The following is a 20,272-nucleotide window of genomic DNA, read 5'->3' on the forward strand; positions in this document are numbered from 1 at the left end:
GAAGGAAAATAAAAAAGGACAGGAGGGAGGGAGGAAAATAGAGAAGGGAGGGAGGAGAAAGGGAGGGAAGGAAGAAGGGAGAAAGAAGAAAGAAGGAGGGAGGGAAGGAGGAGGAAAATAGAGAAGAAGGAAAGAAAAGGGAAAGGAGGAAGGGAGAAAGGAAAAGAGATGGAAGGAAGGAAGGAAAATAAAAGGAGGGGAGGGAGGAAAATAGAAGGGAGGAGGAGAAAGGGAGGAAGGGAAAGGAAAATAGAGAAGAAGGAAAGAAAGAAGGAGAAAGGGAGGGAAGGGAGGAAGGAAAATAGAGAAGGAAGGAAGGAAGGAAAATAGAGAAAGGAAGGAAAAAGGACAGGAGGGAGGGAAATAGAGAAGGGAGGGGAGGAGAAAGGAGGGAAGGGAAGGAGAAAATGAGAAAGAAGAAAGAAAGAAGGAGAAAGGAGGGAGGAGGAAGGAAAAAGAAGGAAGGAAGGAAGGAAAATAGGATGGAAGGAAGGAAAATAAAAGGACAGGAGGGAGGGAAATAGAGAAGGGAGGGAGGAGAAGGAGGGAAGGGAAGAAGGAAAATAGAGAAAGAAGGAAAGAAAGAAGGGGAAAGGGAGGGAAGGGAGAAAGGAAAATAGAGAAGGAAGGAAGGAAGGAAAATAGAGAAGGAAGGAAGGAAAATAGAGAAGGACCGGAGGGATGGAGGAAAATAGAGAAGAAAGGGAAGGAAGGGAAGGAAGGAAGGAAGGAAGGAAGGAAGGAAGGAAGGAAGGAAGGAAGGAAAATAGAGGAGGATGGAAGGGACTGAGGAAGGAAGGGGAAAGGGAGGGAAGGGAGAAAGGAAAATAGAGAAAGAAGGAAGGAAGGAAAATAAAAAAGGACAGGAGGGAGGGAGGAAAATAGAGAAGGGAGGAAGGAGAAAGGGAGGGAAGGGAGAAAGGAAAATAGAAACTGGGCAGGGAGGGGAGGGCCCAGCCAGGGGCAGCATCGTAACAACCGGTTCCGTAGAACCGGTCCGAACCGGTTAGAATCCCACCCCTGATCTCTGCCGGACACAGCTCCCCGGGCCAAGCACGATGGGAGATTGGACTGGGAGAGATTTGTGGGAGGAGGGAATTTTAAAAGTTTTCGTGCCCCAGGCTGTAATCCGCAGACGGGAGATGCCTAATCCCGGGGATTTGTCGGCTGGAGGCGGCTTTGGAAATGTCACATTTTGGACGCCGCGTCTTTGACTCCCAGATCAGCTTATTTTGATCGGCTGCCAAAAACCCAACTGGATGTTTAGAGCTTTTCACTCCGGAGGAGGAGATTATGTGGTCTTTAATAAGCACACAGCCTGGAGGCCCAGTTGCAAACCACGCGGCATCTGGAAAGGCTGCCTGCCCATCCTTAGAACCGCCACGGAAAGGCGGGTTATTCGACAGAAGAGCCGAGTTGGAAGGGGCCTTGGAGGTCTTCTATTCCAGCCCCCTGATGAAGCAGGAGACCCTGTACCCAATGGTTGTCCAGCCTCTGGCTAAAATCCTTCGGTGATGGAGTACCCACAACTACCAGTGGCAAGCAGTTCCACTGGTTGATTGTCTTCCCTGTTCGGCAGTTTCTGCTTAATTCCAGGTTGCTTCTCTCCTTGAGGAGTTTCCATCCGTTGCTTCTTGTCCTGCCTCTTCAGGGGCTTTGGAAGTCCGGGAGAAGGACCCAGTTATGGGAGTGAAGACAACCCCGTCTGATTCCCAGCCACGTCCAGCGATCTTGGCTTGCTTGCATTAAGGAAGGTCCAAAGTCTTCACAGGAGGTAGAAGAATTAGCTTGGTTAGCGGAACTCAGTTGACAGTTGGCCATCAAAGCAGAGGCCTATCCATGGCTGTATGGCCTAGTAGATGTTTAGTATCTCTGGAATCATGGGTAGCATTCTTTAAAGAGTAGGTAGGTTAACCCTACCAGCACCGATGATGTTCCCTAGTTGGGTCATGAAACGTCTGCAAGGAAACCACCCAGCTCAGAGAGCACCAAGGACCCCTATTGTCTTCTTCTTCTTCTTCTTCTTCTTCTTCCTCCTCCTCCTCCTCCTCCTCCTCCTCCTCTCCTCCTCCTCCTCCTCTCTTCCTCCTCCTCCTCCTCCTCCTCCCCTCCTCCTCCTCCTCCTCCCTCCTCCTCCTCTCTGAAACCTCCTCCCTCTAGCACTCTGTGCAAGAAACCCCCCTCCAGCACCTCCCTCCTCCTAGATGATGATGTTCCCTAGTTGGGTCATGAAATGTCTGCAAGGAAACCACCCAGCTCAGAGAGCACCAAGTCGTCTTCTTCTTCTTCTTCTTCTTCTTCTTCTTCTTCTTTTCTTCTTCTTCTTCTTCTTCTTCTTCTTCTTCTTCTTCTTCTTCTTCTTCTTCTTCTTCTTCTTCTTCTTCTTCTTCTTCTTCTTCCACAGTCTTCTTCTCTTCTTCTTCTTCTTCTTCTTCTTCTTCTTCTCTCCTCCTCCTCCTCCTCCTCCTCCTCCTCCTCCTCCTCCTCCTCCTCCTCCTCCTCCTCCTCCTCCTCCTCCTCCTCCTCCTCCTCCTCCTCCTCTCTGTAAACCTCCCTCCCTCCTAGCACTGATGATGTTCCCTACTTGGGTCATGAAACGTCTGCAAGGAAACCACCCAGCTCAGAGAGCACCAAGGACACCCTCCCTCCCAATTTCAACCCTGAGCTACAAAGATTCTCTTCAGTTGGTATTATTTGTTCGATATATTGATAGGGCGACTGGATTTTGACTCTGTCTTTACCTGCATTGAGCGAAAGAGCGGCTTGATTCTCTCTCTTTACCTGTTGGTCTGGTTTCCCCGAGAAGGCGCGTCTCCTCCTATCAGTCCCCAAATATCATCCACATTTCATAAAACATTTTTTTCTTCTCTCTCTCTCTCTCTCTCTTTTCCCTCCTCTCTCTCTCTCCGTCATTTTTGAGCCTGTTGTTATCTAATAACCGGCTGATTGCAGGAGGGATTTGAAAGAAAGCGATCCGTGGATGGGGGGTGGGATTAGGGGCCTTTGATTAGCCAAGGCTCCCCCCTCCCCTCTTTTAAAGCATCAGTCTCCAGCCGCCTCCGTGACATTTAGGAGGGGAGGGGGAGAAACAGGGTCCCCCCCACTAGGAAAGCAAGGAGGGGGGCCTGCCTGCCAAGGCTTTGCTTGATAAAACGCCGCCGGTGCCAGGCGTCGGATGGCAGGCACACTCAGGGATCCCGCCAACATGGTGCTGGTTTCCTGGGAAAATAAAGGCAGAATAGATTCCACCCCCAGCCCAGCCCAGCCTCTCCATTCGAAGAGTCCCAGGTCCAGCAGAGAAGAACATTAGAATAGGATAGGATGGGATAGAATAGAATAGAATAAGGAAAGAATAGAGTAGGGTAGAATAGAGTAGAGTAGAATAGAATAAGAATAGAAGAGAGGAGAAGAGAAGAGAAAAGAAAAGAGAGTAGAGTAGAGTAGAGTAAGAATAAGAAGAGAGGAGAGAGAGAAGAGGAGAGGAGAGGAGAGGAGAGAATAAGAAAGAATAGAATGGAATAGAATAGAATAGAATAGAATAAGGAAAGAGTAGAGTAGAGTAGAATAAGTAAGAATAGAAAGAGATGGATGGATAGAGAGAGAGGAGAGGAGAGGAGAGAAGAGAAGAGAAGAGAAGAGTAGAATAAGAAGAGAAGAGAAGAGAAGAGAAGAGAAGAGAAGAGAAGAGAAGAATAGAAAGAGGAAAGAATAGAGTAGAGAGAGAGAAAATAGAATGGAATGATGGAATGAAGACTACAATACAATACAATACAGAATAGAACAGAAAACAGAATAGAATAGAATATAGAATAGAACAGAGAATAGAATATAGAATAGAACAGAAAACAGAATAGAATAGAATATAGAATAGAACAGAGAATAGAATATAGAATAGAGTAGAATAGAATATACAATATAGAATAGAACAGATAATAGAATAGAATAGAAAACAGGACAGAACAGAACAGAATAGAATAGAATAGGGAATAGAATAGAATAGGGAATAGAATAGAATAGGGAATAGAATAGAATAGAATAGAATAGAATAGAATAGAATAGAATAGAATAGAATAGGGAATAGAATAGGATAGGATAGGATAGGATAGGATAGGATAGGATAGGACAGAACAGAACAGAATTCTTTATTGGTCAGGTGTGTTTGGAGACACAAGGAATTTGTGGGTCCAATCAGACAGGAGAGGAGAAAGTGTAAAGGAGAAAGATGGGGACGATTTCCTTCCTTTCCCGTTCGTTCCCTTCCTTGCGGTCTCCAAATGGATGAACTCCGAATCTGTTGGGCTGCACTCCCCATCCTTCTCTTTCTTCTCTTTCGCTGCCTCTTCCTCTTCCTCCCTTTTTCTTCCTCTCCCCTTCTCCTTCTCCTCCTCCCTTCCCTATTGGGAATTCCGGGAGACAGGGGTTGCAACCAATCTGGAAAAAAAAAAAAGGCTGCAGACCAGGGGTGGGATTCAAATTTTTTTTTTTTTTTTACTACCGGTTCTGTGGGCGTGGCTTGGTGGGCGTGGCAGGGGAAGGAGACTGCGAAATCTCCAGTCAGAGGTGGGATTTGCCGGTTCTCTGAACTACTCCACATTTCTGCTACCGGTTCTCCAGAACCAGTCAGAACTGGCTGGATACCCACCTCTGCTCCAGTCCCCTAATCATCTTTTTTATTTATTTATTTATTTGATTTGCCAATTGTTTACAAGATAATAAGTATAAATGTATACATAGTTGTGAATACATGAAATGGGTACATATAAGAAAAATAAAAGAATAAGAGAAACAATAGGACAGGGACGGTAGGCATGATGGTGCGCTTTATGCACGCCCCTACAGACCTCTTAGGAAAGGGGTGAGGTCAATAGTAGACAGTCTAAGGTTAAAGTTTTTGGGGTTTGGGGAAGAGACTACAGAGTCGGGTAGAGTATTCCAGACGTTGACCACTCTGTTGCTGAAGTCGTATTTCCTGCAATCAAGTTTGGTGCGGTTTACTTTGAGTTTGTATCTATTGTGTGCTCTTGTGTTGTTATGGTTGAAGCTGAAGTATTCATTGACAGGTAGGACATTGCAATGTATGATTTTATATACCATACTTAGAGTCAGACCGAAGACGGCGTAATTCGAGGTTTTCTAGTTCTAGAATTTCAAGTCTGGTGGCATAAGGTATTCTAGCAGTAGAGAGTGGAGAATACTTCTTGTGAAATATTTCTGGACTTTCTCAATTGTGCTAATATCAGATACGTAATGTGGGTTCCAGACTGATGAACTGTATTCGAGTATTGGTCTAGCAAATGTTTGTATGCTCTGGTTAGTAGTGTGATATTACCAGAGAAAAAACGAGGATTAGGTTGTATTTGCTCTTTTTAATATTCCTTCTTCTTTATAAGTTATAATCACCCTCTGGTATATGCTTTCATAGTCTGGTGGCAAAGGTATTCTGCATCTCACCCAGCGACCTGGCCCCTCTGAACCACCAAAACAATTTTATTTTAAAAACAAAAAAAAACCCCGTATTCCACACGCGGTCTTATAAAACAGTATTAACCTGTGTGTTGCTCTCGCCCCGCCCTCCCCCCCCCACCAAACCCCCCCCCCTGGTAGCTCCATGACAACCAACCAGCACACCTTGACAAAAAGCAGAGCTTTTAGCACGCCAAGTGCTCCAAATCCCTCCCTCCCACCCCCCACAAAAGCATTTTGGAGTTGTGTTAAGGACCAGAAAACCACAACAGGCCCTTGATTTTATTTGGGTTTGGTTTGGTTTTACCCGAAGATGAAAGTGCTCCGTTCAACTCGCGTTTTTTCCTTGGCTTCCTCGGGGTTGAGTGGGAGGGATCCATCACGCCTGCACGCTACACGTGTGCTCAGCAGGCCTTCTTTCCAGATTGTAGCGCAGACCAGAATCTGGAACAGGTTCCAAGGCATGTATGGTGGGGTGTTTTTCTTTCTTTTTTTTTTTTGACACACGATGGTGTCTTGGTTACCGAGCTCCTCTGCACAATTCCGGCACGTGCCTCGACAGTTAGGGAGGGCCTCCTGGTGTAAATCTGGCATTTGAGCGACGTAACCCTGTGCTGTTCTCTTTTTAATTCAGTTATTCTTTTACGAGAAATGTAAATGCAGGAAAACAGTCAAGGTCGGAGAAGGCATGGCAGTCCTTGACTTACGGCCATTCATTTAGTGCAGGGGTCTCCAAACTTGGCCACTTTAAGACTTGTGGACTTCAACCCCCGGAATTCCTCAGCCAGCAAACCCTTCTGGTCCCTTCCAACTCTATCATCCATGGCTGGCTGGGGAATTCTGGGGGTTGAAGTCCACAAGTCTTAAAGTGGAAAAGGTTGGAGATCTTTAACTTAGATGACCCTTCTGATCTCTTCCAACTCTATCATTCATGGCTGGCTGGGGAATTCTGGGGGTTGAAGTCCACAAGTCTTAAAGTGGAAAAGGTTGGAGACCCCTGACTTAGATGACCCTTCTGGTCTCTTCCAACTCTATCATTCATGGCTGACTGGGGAATTCTGGGAGTTGAAGTCCACAAGTCTTAAAGTGGAAAAGGTTGACTAGATGAGACTCCCTGACTTGAGGTTAATCTGGGAGTGAAGTCCACAAGTCTTAAAGTTGAGACCCTGACTTAGATGACTGTTCAAAGCTACAATGGCACTGAAAAAAAATGATTTGTTATGACTGATTTTCACACTTATGACTGTTGCAGCATCCCCGTTATCAAAATCAGGATGCTCAGCAGCTGACTCATAGTTACGATGGTCGCAGTGTCCCTGGCGGGTCACAGAATCTGCTTTTGTGACCTTCTGTCAAGTGAAATAAACAGGGGAAGCCAGATTTGCCAAACGATCGTGTGACGAACCTCACAAGTGTGGCACAAAAGGTCGTAAAACGGGACAAAAGCCACTTAACAAATATTTCATTTAGCGACATAAATTTTGGGCCCCTTTGTAAGCCAAAGACTACCTGCATGTAATAAATGAATATCATATAGAATAAGACGTTGTATATTATAGTAATGTAAGTAATAGAATAAATAACTATAATCATAGGGATTGGACTAGAAGACCTCCAAGGTCCCTTCTAACCTTTCCAATTCTAAAAACATAGATATAAAAACATTACGAGCATAAAGATAAGTTCAGCAGCAATTAAATAAGTAAAAGGTTGTTGAATAAATTGGATGGCACAGGGAAAGAAAGAAAGAAAGAAAGAAAGAAAGAAAGAAAGAAAGAAAGAAAGAAAGAAAGAAAGAAAGAAAGAGGGATGGAAGGAAGGAAGGAAGGAAGGAAGGAAAGAAAGAAGGAAAGAAAGAAAGAAAGAAAGAAAGAAAGAAAGAAAGAAAGAAAGAAAGAAAGAAAGAAAGAGAAAGAGAAAAAGTTCTCTCTAGCAAGGAGTCCATTCATACAGCTGCAGTAGCTAACAAATAACTGAAAACAGAGCTGGCAGAAATTAAATAAGTGATGGGAAATTCAATTCCTCCTTTCTGTGGTTGTTGCTGATGACATAATGTGTCTTAATGGAATTTAGAGCAGCACTAAAGTAGATGTTTTTTAGTCATGTCAGTTTCTCACTGTTCAACGTCTGGAGGCCAGCTCAGTAAGGAACGTATGAGGAGATTTTGAGGGTACTCCAGACCAAATTCACATAACCGCTCGCAGTAATGCACCAGGGACAAGTAGATTTTAATGTAAGGTTTGCACTTCAAAGGAGAAACGCTTCTGGAATCTTTTGTGTGGGAAAGGCCCAGCAGTGGAACTGGTACTAAATGAGAGAATAAGAAAGAGGGGAGAAAGAGAAAGGAGGAGAATGAGAGAGTGGGAGAGAAAGAGGGGGGAAGGGAGAGAGAGAATAAGAGAAAAAGAAAATGGGAGAGAAATAGAGAAAAAGAGAAATGGGGAGAGACAATTAGAAAGAGGAAGACAGAAAGAGAGGGAGAGAGAAAGACAGAGAAAGAAAAAGGTAAAGGGACAGAGAAAGAATGAGAGAAAGTGAATGAGAGAGAAAGAGAAAAAAGGAAGTGGGAGAGAGGCAGAAAGAGAAAGAGAGAAGGGGGAGAAAGGGGGAGAGAGAAAGAGAATAAGAGAAAGAGGAAATGGGAGAGAAAGAGAAAAAAGTGGGAGAGAGGCAGAAAGAGAAAGAGAGGAGGAAGGAGAAAGAGAGAGAATGAGAGAATGGGAGAAAGGGAGAGAGAGAATAAAAGAAAGAAAATGGGAGAGAAAGAGACAATGAGGGAGGGAGGAGAAAAAAGAAAGAGAGAGAGAGAGAGAGAAGAGCAGGATTTCCTGCGTTTGGTGAAGCAACTGTCCATCCTTCTCCGTTTGATGGATGAACTTCATTTCCGAAACATGCACCTCGTTTCCAGTGCAAAAACTTTTTAATGTCTAGCATGGGTATTTCGGCTGTGTTGATCCTTCCCAGCTCAGCACCTGCCAAGAGGTCTGTTTCCTTGCAGGAAACTTGCTAAAATTCCTCTTTTTGGGAAGCCTCCTTCCCCACGCCGCTTGGACTGTCACAAAATTTATTTTTAAAATGGCCACGTTTTGTGTTCAAGGCACGCAGCAAGCCAGGAAGAGAATCTGTCAGGCTGCGAAATAAAAATACAAATCAAAGACATTAAGTGATGTACTGTGATGTACTTTTTAATGTCCACGTGGGGCTTAATGTTCCAACCCTTGTTCCTTTGCATCCCTTGCACATTGCAAAGTCCCTTTGTTTAATGGCAAGGGAAGGAACCGAAATGGATGACCGGTTGCCAAAATAAAAAATAAAAATTCCAGATTGCCAAAATGATTTGTTGCTTGTAAAGAAGAAAGGACATCTGCCTGACAATATATAGACAAGATTCTTTCTTTCTTTCTTTTTTTCAAAGTCTGCCTGCAGAAGGTGATGTACAGTTGATATTATAAGCAGAGATGACAGAAGTTAAAAACGAGAGTGAAAAGAGGTCAGGTATAGCATTTTATAATTTAGTTTAGTTTAGTTTGATGGCCATTGCACCTCGTACAAAGAAATCAAACACCATCTTCAGGGCACATCATGGCCATGAAAATAAACACAAACACACATCCTTCACATTCTATACATTGAATGGAAAGCCCCTGATAATGCATTAATGTTGCACTATACAGTAGAGATCAACAGGACTACAGCCCTGGGATAGAAGCTGTTTTTCAGCCTATTTGTCCTTGTTTTTATTATTATCTTGTACTGTCTGCCAGATGGTAATAGTTCAAATAAGGGGTGCCCAGGATGAGATGGATCTTTGAGGATGTTTTGAGCTTTCTTAAGGCAGCGGGAGGTCTAAAGCTCTTCCAAAGAGGGGAGAGGGCAACCAATAATCCTCTGAGCAATGACATTAACCCTCTGGAGTGCTTTCCTATCTGCCATTGTGCAATGTGCAAACCAGACACGGGTGCAGGAAGTTAAGATACTCTCTATGGTGCAGCGGTAGAAGGTCACCTGCAGTTTCTCATTCAATTGTTGTTTCCTGAGAAGTCCCATGTAGTATAATCTCTGCTGGGCCCTTTTGACCAGGGCTGCAATGTGAGCACCCCCAGATCAGGTCCCCTTTTATGGTAACACCCAGAAACTTAAAACTGGCCACTTGCTCCACTTGGTCTCCATTGATAAGCAAAGGCCGGAGGTCTGATCTCTTCCTTCTATAATCCACTATCAGCTCCTTGATCTTATTGGGGTTGAGGACCAAGTTATTGTCTCTACACCACGAAAGCAACCGGTCCACCTCATCTCGGTAGGCGGACTCATCCCCCCCGGAGATGAGTCCCACCACTTATTTAATGGAAGAAAATAAGCAGGTTAAATCTGCATCAGGACCGCCGTAAAAAAGAGAAGGCAACTCTTGCAGGAAGTCCTCGACGTACGGCCCCGAGGGAGCCCTAAAGGTCCATCGCTAAGCGAAACAGTTGCTCAGTGAGTTTCACCCCGTTTGGTGACTTTTCTTGCCGTCGTTGCTAAGTGAGTCGCTGCAGTTGTGAAGTTAGGAACATGGTCGTTAAGCAAATCTGGCTTCCCCCGTTGACTTTCCTGGTCAGAAGGTGGCCAAAGGGGAATCCCCGGGACCTTGCAAACGTCTGGGTTTGGATCACGTCATCATGGGGAGGCTGCGACGGTCGTAAGTGTGAAATGCATCTCAGTTTTGGCTGCCGTTTTAACTTTGAATGGTCAGATAACAGATATTCAGAGTTGGAAGGGACCTTATAGGTCATCTAGTCCAACCCCCTGCCCAAGCAGGAGACCCTACACCATTGCTGACAAATGGCAGTCCAATCTCTTCTTGAAAGCCTCCAGGGATGAAGCTCCCACAACTTCCGAAGGCAACTTCTGTTCCATTGATTGATTGTTCTCCCTGTCAGAAAGTTTCTCCTTATTTCCAGGTTGAATCTCTCCTTGATCAGTTTCCATCCATTGTTCCTGGTCTGGCCTTCAGGGGCTTTGGAGAATAGCTTGACCCCCTTCCTCCTCTCTGGGGCAGCCCCTCAAATATTGGAAGATGCTCTCCTGTCTCCCCTGGTCCTTCTCTTCCCTAGACCAGCCAGGCCCAGTTCCTGTAACCGTTCATCGTATGTTTCATTCTCCAGTCCCCTCATCATCCTGGTTGCTCCTCTCTGCACTTTTTCTAGAGTCTCAACCTCTTTTTTATAATGTGGTGACCAAAACTGGATGCTGTACTCTAGGTGTGGCCTTACGAAGCCTTTACAGTGTTGTATTAGTACCTCCCTTGATCTTGATTGCATCCCTCTGTTAATACAATTTAGGATTGCATTAGCTTTTTTGGCTGCTGCTGCTGCACACGGCTGGCTCCTATTTAGCTGGTTGTCCACCAAGACTCCAAGATCCCTCTCACAGTTACTGCTATTGAGCCTGGTTTCACCCAGTCTATATGGGTCCTTTGGGTTTTTCTTGCCTAAGTGTAGGACTTTACTTTTCTCTATATTGAATTTCCTTTTGTTAGATATGGCCCAGTGTTCTAGTCTGTCAAGATCCATCTGGATCTTGAGCCTATCTTCTTGGATGTTGGCTATTCCTGCCAGCTTAGCATCATCTGCAAATTTGGTAGGTTCCCGTTCTATTCCCTCATCTAAGTCGTCACTAAAGGAATAGGTTGCAAGCCTTAGTAAGGCCACACCTATGGTACTGCATCCAGTTTTGGTCACCACATTATAAAAAGATGTTGAGACTCTAGAAAAAGTGCAGAGAAGAGCAACCAGGATGATGAGGGGACTGGAGACTCAAACAAACGATGAATGGTTGCAGGAACTGGGCCTGGCTAGTCTAGTGAAGAGAAAGACCAGGGGAGACAGGAGAGCATCTTCTAATATTTGAGGGGCTGCCATAGACAGGAGGAAGGGGTCAAGCTATTCTCCAAGGCACCCGAAGGCCAGACAAGGAACAATGGATGGAAACTGATCCAGGAGAGATTCAACCTGGAAATAAGGAGAAATTTTCTGACAGGGAGAAAAATCAACCGATGGAACAGAAGTCGCCTTCAGAAGTTGTGGGTCCTTCATCCCTGGAGGCTTTCAAGAAGAGACCCTCTGTCAGAAATGGTGGAGGGTCTCCTGCTTGGGTGGGGGGTTGGACTAGATGACCTACAAGGTCCCTTCCAACTCTGATTATCTGTATCAAGGACAAGCAGCACCTGAAAAAAAAAATGGAAGTGGCTAGCAATGCAGAATGGGTTTGCTGTTGTTTTTTTCCGAGACGTGTTTTTCCCCTTCTGTAGATTTTCTTGGTTTATCTTTCCTTCCATCGCACGATAAAGCTGCCTTGATCCTGCTTGGCTGCTCAAACGCAGCCAAGATTAGCCAGGTTCTGTCATCTGCCCCGGGTTCGGAGTGAAAAATCGAACAAAACGTTCAGAAATGTTTGGCCTGCCTTAGAGAGGCATAGAAGGGACCTAAGAGGTCATCAGGTCCAGCCCTGCAACGCTGCAGATTTCACTTCACTGTCGCTGTTAGGAGTGTCAACTCCTAAAATATTTCTCTGGTCTTTTTACAGTTGCCAAGAAAGGGAGGGGGGGAGCAGTACGGCAGCTTGGAAACCAAAAGTGTATTCCACAAATGTTTTCAAAGATGCTCCAAGTTTTTAAGAAGATACTGGACAGCCCTCTATCTATCTATCTATCTATCTATCTATCTATCTATCTATCTATCTATCTATCTATCTATCTATCTATCTATCTATCTATCTATCTAATCTATCTATCAGTATAGGGTTTCCTGCTTGAGCAGGGGGCTGGACTAGAAGACCTCCTGTGTCCCTTCCAGCTCTATTCTGATGGATAGTATTCCAAGTGTGGCCTTATAAAGTGGTATTAACCCTTCGCACGATCTTGATTCTATCCCTCTTAGAACTGTGTTGGCTCCTATGCCCCCTGTCCTTCATCCTTAAAGACCGATGGCACGTCCGGCTAGGGATTGGCATCCCAGCAAGCCACAGAACATGGCTTGTTTAACTCCCTTTCAGAGAAGACAACCGTGATGACTGAAGGAAGGATGGCTTAGGGGTGAATTCGTTGTCTGCAGCCTGCCCTGGCATCTCATTGAACTAATCAAGGCTAGGCTGACAAATGTCAGCTCCGTCTCACGTGCTAATTCAGCCTTTGACTGTGTTGGCATGACGGGCTCGCTTAGCCATGACTGGGGGTCGGGGGGTCCTGGGTGCCCCACGTCCCACCTCGGCTTCCTCCGAGGGATCTGCTGCTTCCAGAATCCCACCGAGGTCACTCCAAGAGTCAGGGATTCTAGGACCCACCGACAAAGCGTCAACGGTGGATGTGTTGCATGGAATCTATTCTGGATGGTTTCCCCAGCCATTCTATACTTTTCTCCTCTCTCTTCCTTCTTATTCTCTTTCTCTTTCTCCTCCGCCACTCTCTTTCTTCTTCTTCTTCTTCTTCTTCTTCTTCTTCTTCTTCTTCTTCTTCTTCTTCTTCTTCTTCTTCTTCTTCTTCTTCTTCTTCTTCTTCTCCTCCTCCTCCTCTCCTCTCCCCTTCTTCTTCTCCTCCTCCTCCTCTTCCTCCTCCTCCTCCTCCTTCTCCTCCTCCTCCTCCTCCTCCTCCTTCTCCTCTCCTCCTCCTTCTCCTCCTCCTCCTCTTCTTCTTCTTCTTCTTCTTCTTCTTCTTCTTCTTCTTCTTCTTCTTCTTCTTCTTCTTCTTCTTCTTCTTCTTCTTCTTCTTCTTCTCCCCTCCTCCTCCTTCTCCTCTTTCCCCTCCTTCTTCTCCTCCTCCTCCCTTCTCCTCCTCCTCCTCCTCCTCCTCCTCCTCCTCCTCCTCCTCCTTCTCTTCCTCCTCCTTCTCCTCCTCCTCCTCCTCTTCTTCTTCTTCTTCTTCTTCTTCTTCTTCTTCTTCTTCTTCTTCTTCTTCTTCTTCTTCTTCTTCTTCTTCTCCTCCTCCTCTCTCCTCCTCCTCCTCCTCCTCCTCCTCCTCCTCCTCCTCCTCTTCCTCCTCCTCCTCCTCTCTCCCTCCTCCTCTTCTCTTCCTCCTCTCTTCCTCCTTCTTCTCTTCCTCCTCCTCTTCTTTCTCTTCTCTCTCTTCTCCTCCTCCTCCTCCTCCTCCTCCTCCTCCTCTCCTTCTCCTTCTCCTTCTCCTCCTCCCCTTCTTCCTCCTCCTCCTCCTCCTTCCTCCTCTTCTTCCTCATCCTCTTCCCTTCTTCTCTTCCTTCTCCTCCTCCTCTTCCTCTCCCTTCTCTTCTCCTCCTCTCTCTTCTCTTTCTTCTTCCTTCCTCTCCTCCTCCTCCTCCTTCCCCCACTTCTCCTCTAGCCCTGATGATGCACCCTAGTTGGGTCATGAAATGCCTGCAGAAAACAACCAAGCTCAGAGAGGGCTGTGGACCCAAAGTTCTCCTGCTCCTCCTCCTCCTCCACCACCACCACCACCGCTGTTTCTCCTCTTCTCCTTCTCCTCTTTCTTCTCCTCTCCCTCCTTCTCCTTCAGCATTTCCCCCTTTCTCCTCCCCCTGCCTGGAGGCCTATGTGACAGGCTAATAGAGAGTCACAGCTCAGTGCGCACTGTCACCATCAAATTGGCAAGATGTGTTCCTGACAAACCCAGGCTATCATGGGTGATCATTGTGTTGCTGTCAAGATGCTCGTAGATGGGTCGTTCAGGCTTCCTGCATTCTGGTCCTTGTTCCAGCAATAAGTAAGAAGCGATAAGCCAGGGGAGCCTTCACGCAGCTCTGGCAGATGTGACAGATGTGGCTCTACCAGACCAGCCTGCCCCAGCATCAGTACCTCTGTGCCCCAATGGAGCTACGACAACACATTCTTTGACAGGAGTTTGGCATTTTTTATCGATTCATGCCCAGGCATTTTATTACCCAACTAGGTAATATCATCCATGCTAGAAGAGAGTGGGGTTTGTGGAAGGGGAGGAGGAAGAGGAGGAGGAGGAGGAGGAGGAGGAGGAGGAGGAGGAGGAGGAGGAGGAAGAGGAGGATCCTTGGTGCTCTCTGAGCATGGTTGTATTCTTGTAGGCATTTTATTACCCAACTACGTAACATCATCCATGCAAGAAGGGGGGAGATGAAGGACGAGGAGAGGGGAAGGAGGAGGACTGTGGGTTCCTTAGTACTCTCTAAGCTTGGTAGTTTTCTTGCAGACATTTCAGGACCCAGCTAGGTAACATCATCAATGCTAAAAGGGAGTAGTGTTTGCAGAGTGCAGGAGGATGGGAATGAGGAGGAGGAGGAGGAAGGAAGGAAGAAGAGGAGGAGGGGGGGACTGTGGGATGTTTGGTGCTCTCTGAGTTTGATGGTTTTCTTGCAGACATTTCATGACCCAACTAGGGAACATCATCAGTGCTAGAAGGGAGTGGGGTTTATTCTTTTTATATACAAGTGGCTTGCCCTGTCATTTTTGGTGGTGGTATTCCTGATGGTTCCTTGATTAGCCCACTGTTTGCTGTTCAGTTGAATTAGTAGTTCCTTGACTGGGGTTAGTAGTTCCTTGACTGGGGTATTGTTGACTTCTTCATTGTCGGTCTGGTGTTACTCTTGGTATTAAGCTCTTGTTTCCCCGATTGCTGGCAAGGAGCTCTTTGTGTCTTGTTTCCTTTCCAGCTTTCTGAATGTCTCTTTTAAACGATGTGTAAATGTGGTTTATCTCTAGTGCTTGTTGATGGCTAATTTGTCTGAGTGCCAGGCTTCATGCAAAAAAAAACACCAAAAAAAAACCCCCACCCCAGCTACAGCTTCAATTGCACTTCAATGGCTACCATCTTTAATTCTTTTTTTAAAAACTACATCCACGGGACACCCTCATCCTACCAAGGGCAGCAATGAAATCCATGTTAAGCTAAGTAATGCGTCAACAAGGATTTCATCCTACCCGTTCCCAACTTCCCTGCGTTTCATTTCAGGGGTTAATTTCCAATTCCAACAGCTTGAGCAGGACAAAGGAGACAGAATAGCAGAATCGGAAGGGACCTTGGAGGTCTTCTAGTCCAACCCCCTGCTCAAGCAGGAGACCCTATGCCATTTCAGATGAGTTGATGTCCAGTTTATTCTTAAAAGCCTCCAATGATGGAGCACCCACCATTTCTTGTGGCAAGCAGTTCCACTGGCTAATTGTCCTCCCCGTCAGGAAATTCCTCCTTAATTCCAGGTTGCTTCTTCTCCTGGATTAGTTTCCATCTGTCGCTTCTTGTCCTGACTTCAGGGGCTTTGGAGAATAGCTTGACTGCCTCTTCTTTGGGGCAGCCCCTCAAATATTAGAAGATGCTGTCATGTCCTTATTTTCTCTAGACTACTCATACCCAATTCCTGTCCCTGTTCTTCCTATGTTTTAGCCTCCAGTCCCCTCATCATCCTGGTTGCTCTTCTCTGCCCTTTTTCTAGAGTCTCAACATCTTATTTATAGTGTGGTGACCAAAACTGGATGCAGGACTCCAGGTGTGGCCTTACTAAGGTTTTGTAAAGGTAGAATTTAAAGTAACTTATTGGCTTGCCTTCTGGGGCTTTGGAGAAGAGGTTGGCCCCTGTTGTCTTTGTGGCAGCCCCTCAAAAATTGGAAATCTTTTTCTCATGTCATCCCCAACCTTCCTTTTCCTCTCCATGTTATCCTTGGCTGAGCATGGTTTTGTACACCGCTGTCATGTCTCTGTCTTCTCTTTTGATGGCTGACCTGTAACGATACTTAGCATTTAATGGAGAGCATGCCGTGGCATTCAGCATTGGACAGTATTTAGTCACTGAGGAGATGATGGGTATGTGATGCCTGCTGACCCAATCCAGCAAGACCAGCAGGGTTAAACTGCTCACATTGTTTATGGGGAAATTTCACACAGACATTTAGCACTGGGGATAACTATTGGCCCTTCCTTTCTAGGGAGGGGAAAGGAGGAGGAGGAGGAGAAAGGAGGAGGAAGAAGAGGAGGAGGAGGACTGAGGGGTCCTTGATGCTCTCTGAGTTGGGGGTTTCCTTGCAGATGTTTCATGACCCAACTAGGTAACATAATCAATCAGTGCTAGAAGGGAGGGAGGGATGTGAAAAGGAGGAGGAGGAGGAGGAGGAGGAGGAGGAGGAGGAGGAGGAGGAGGAGGAGGAGGAGGAGGAGGAGGAGGAAGAGAACTGTGGAGTCCTTGATGCTCCCTGAGCTTGGTGGTTTTCTTGCAGACATTTCATGACCCAACTAGGGTACATCATCAGTGCAGGAAAGGAATGAGGGGGGAAGAGTAGTAATAGGAGGAGGAGGAGGAGGAGGAGGAGGAGGAGGAGGAGGAGGAGGACGACGACGACGACTATGGCGTCTTTTGTGCTCTCTGAGTTTGGTTGTTCTCTTGCAGATGTTTCATGACCCAATTAGGTAACATCATCAGTGCTGGAAGGGAATGTAGTAGCAGCAGCAGCAGCAGCAGCAGTAGTAGTAGTAGTAGTAGTAGTAGTAGGAGGAGGAGGAGGAGGAGGAGGACTGTGGGGTCCTTGGCGCTCTCTGAGTTTGCTGATTTTTTTGCAGACATTTCATGACCCAACTAGGGAACATCATCAGTGCTAGAAGGGAGTGGGGTTTGTAGGGAGGAGGAGGAGGAAGAAGAGGAGGGGGGAGGAGGAAGAGGAGGAGGAGGAAGAAGAGGAGGGGGGAGGAGGAGATGGACTGTGGGGTCCTTGATGCTCCCTGAGCTTGGTGGTTTTTTGCAGACTTTTCATGACCCAACTAGGGAACGTCATCAGTGCTAGAAGGGAGGGATGGTTGTGGGAAGGAGCGGGGGCGGATGGGGGGGGGAGGAGGAGGAGAAGGAAGGCAAGGAGGAGTTCTTGATGCTTGGTGATTTTCTTGCAGAAGTTTCATTCCTTTGGGTCCCTTATCTCCTTGGTTGCTCTTTTCTGACTACTTTCCGGAGTCTCCGCATCTCTTTTGCACGGTGTTGACCAAAACTGGACCCAAAAGTGCTCCAAGTGTGGGCCCCAAGGCATCCCCAGAAGGGGTTTGGATTTGGCGACTGTTACCATTGCCTCTTGAAGGGGTGCTTAGCATCAAGGAGGCCATGCGCATCGCATGTTTAAGGTCGGCTTCCAAAGAGCCCACCGGGAGAAAAGTGGGCCACGCTTCATGTGACCGACAGGAGACGTAATTGAATGTATCAGCAGCCACATCACCTTTCGTGTCCACTGAGGGGAAAACAATCGGTGCCCTTTCCTCTCTCGCCCATTCCCAACACTCACTCCCCCTCCCCCTTCTCTTTGGTCACATCCTTCGGGCAGTGCAACCTTCGCCAGGTGCCCACACAACATTTTGAAAAGATGTTTCTGGCCAGGGATAGCCAACCCTTCTCAACTTGAAAACCTGTAGACCTCAACCCCCAGAATTCCATTAATCAATTCATTCATTCATTCTATCTATCTATCTTTCATTCATCTATCTTTCTATCTTTCTTTCTATCACCTATCTATTTATCTATCATCTGTCTGTCTGTCTGTGTAGCTATCTATCATCCGTCTCTCATCCATCTATCTTTCTATCTATCTTTCTATCTATCTATCTGTCTGTCTATCTATCTATTATCTATCTATCTATCTATCTATCTATCTATCTATCTATCTATCTATATCATCTGTGTGTCTGTCTATCATCTTTCTCTCATTAATCTATCTTTCTATCTATCTATCATCTAACTATCTATCTATCATCTTTCTCTCATTTATCCATTTATATTTATCACCTATCTATCTGTCTATCATCTTTCTCTCATTCAGCTTTCTTTCTATCACCTATCTATATCATCTGTCTGTCTGTGTATCATCTTTCTCTCATCCATCCATCTATCTTTCTTTCTATCTATCTATCTGTCTGTCTATCTATCTTCCTATTATCTATCATCTTTTTCTCATCTATCTATCTATCTATATCATCTGTGTGTCTATCATCTTTCTCTCATTCATCTATCTTTCTATCTATCTATCATCTATATCTATCTATCATCTTTCTCTCATTTATCCATTTATATTTATCTATCACCTATCTGTCTATCATCTTTCTCTCATACATCTTTCTTTCTTTCTATCACTTATCTATATCATCTGTCTGTGTATCATCTTTCTCTTGTTCATCTATCTATCTTTCTTTCTATCCATCCATCTATCATTTATCTATATCATCTATCTATCTATCTATCTATCTATCTATCTATCTATCTATCTATCTATCTCATCTTTCTCTTTCATCTATCTATCATCTGTCTGTCTATCATCTATCTATCTAATCATTAGATAGATAGATGATAGATATGGATGGATAGATATAGATAGATGAGATAGATAGATACAGATAGATAGTAGCTAGCTAGTAAACTAGATAGATAGATAGATAGATAGATAGATAGATAGATAGATAGATAGATAGATAGACAGACAGATATGGATGGATATACAAAGATAGATGAATAGATACAGATAGATAGATGGATATCATCTTTATCTCTTTTATCTCTCAAGCTATCTATCGTATCTATCTATCATCTTCTCTGTCTTTCTATGTATCATATGTATCTTATCTATCTGTCTCATAGAATCCTAGGGCTGGAAGGGACCTTGGAGGTCTTCTAGTCCCACCCCCAGCCCAAGGCAGGAGACCCTACACCATTCCAGGCCAATGGCTGTCCAATCCCTTCTGAAAAGCCTCCGGCGTTGGAGCCCCCACAAGTGGAACATAGCAGCCCCCTGTTCATTCTCCAAGGAGGGAAATCTCAAGACGATCCAGGATCTCTCTTTTTTTTCCTGTCTCTGCTGGGCAGGCCTTCCTTGGCCTCCGATGGCTTCTCTCAGGGCAGCCAGTGGGCATTTTTGACCAGGGGTGGGATTCAATTTTTTTAAACAACCAGTTCTGTGGGCGTGGCTTAGTTGATGGGCGTGGGTTGGTGGTCATGTGACTGGGTGGACATGGCTTGGTGGTCATGTTATTGGCTGGGCGTGGCCAACTCAATGTCACTCACATCGAGGCACGCATCTCCTCGCCTGGCCTGTCATGACTGTGGGGATGCTGCAACAGTCGTAAGTGTGAAAAAGGGTCATAAGTCACTTTTTTCAGGGCCATTGTAACTTTGAATGGTCACTCCACACAAGCAAAGTACCAGCAAAGGAGGGGGAAAAAATCCAGAAACGTTCCTGAGACAGGAAGTCTAGTCCTTCCAAGAATGTAATAAGGGTTAACGGAGAGGCAGTTTCTGTAAGCAACACCAGAATGTTTCCTTCCTGCCTTCCTTACAGGATTAGCCCTGTAATTTCTTCTAACAACCGGTTCTCCGAACTGCTTAGAAGGTTAACAACTGGTTCTAGCGAATAGGTGCCAACGGGTAGAATCCCACCCCTCTTTCTGACAAATGTTTCTCTGCCGAGGCTCCCAGCCCTGATTTTAATCTCCGGATCCCCGCCGTGTTTCTGCGCTGACATTTGGGAAGGGCACAATGGCATAACATCAATCCCAGCTGGGGAACAAACAGAGGCGAGAAGGAAAGGTTGGGGCGAAGGCAGAAGTGTAACGTTTGCTCTTTGCAGGGTGTTGTGTTTTTTTTTGGAGCAGGGGGGGCTGCTGATCCAGTTCTACAGAGGAATTATTGAGTGAGTCTATCATCGGCACCTCTATCACTGTCTGGTTTGGTTCTGCAACCCAACAAGGCAGACACAGACTTCAGAGGGTAATTAGGACTGCAGAAAAAACAATGGCTACCCACCTGCCTTCCATGGAGGACCTGTATATACTGCATAAGTCAAAAAGAGGGCTGGGAAAATATCTACAGACCCCTCACAC

General features: G+C 45.7%; 1 protein-coding gene across 1 annotated transcript in view; it reads left to right on the forward strand.

Moving 5' to 3' along the window:
- PDE2A (phosphodiesterase 2A) overlaps window positions 1-20,272 on the forward strand; it is a 224,329-nt gene that overhangs the window by 66,060 nt on the left and 137,997 nt on the right. The window lies entirely within an intron of this gene.

Source organism: Notechis scutatus, chromosome 5, assembly GCF_049901735.1.
Source record: "Notechis scutatus isolate UNSWTSFEM ecotype Mainland chromosome 5, rNotScu1.2, whole genome shotgun sequence".
NCBI classification, from domain to species: domain Eukaryota; kingdom Metazoa; phylum Chordata; class Lepidosauria; order Squamata; family Elapidae; genus Notechis; species Notechis scutatus.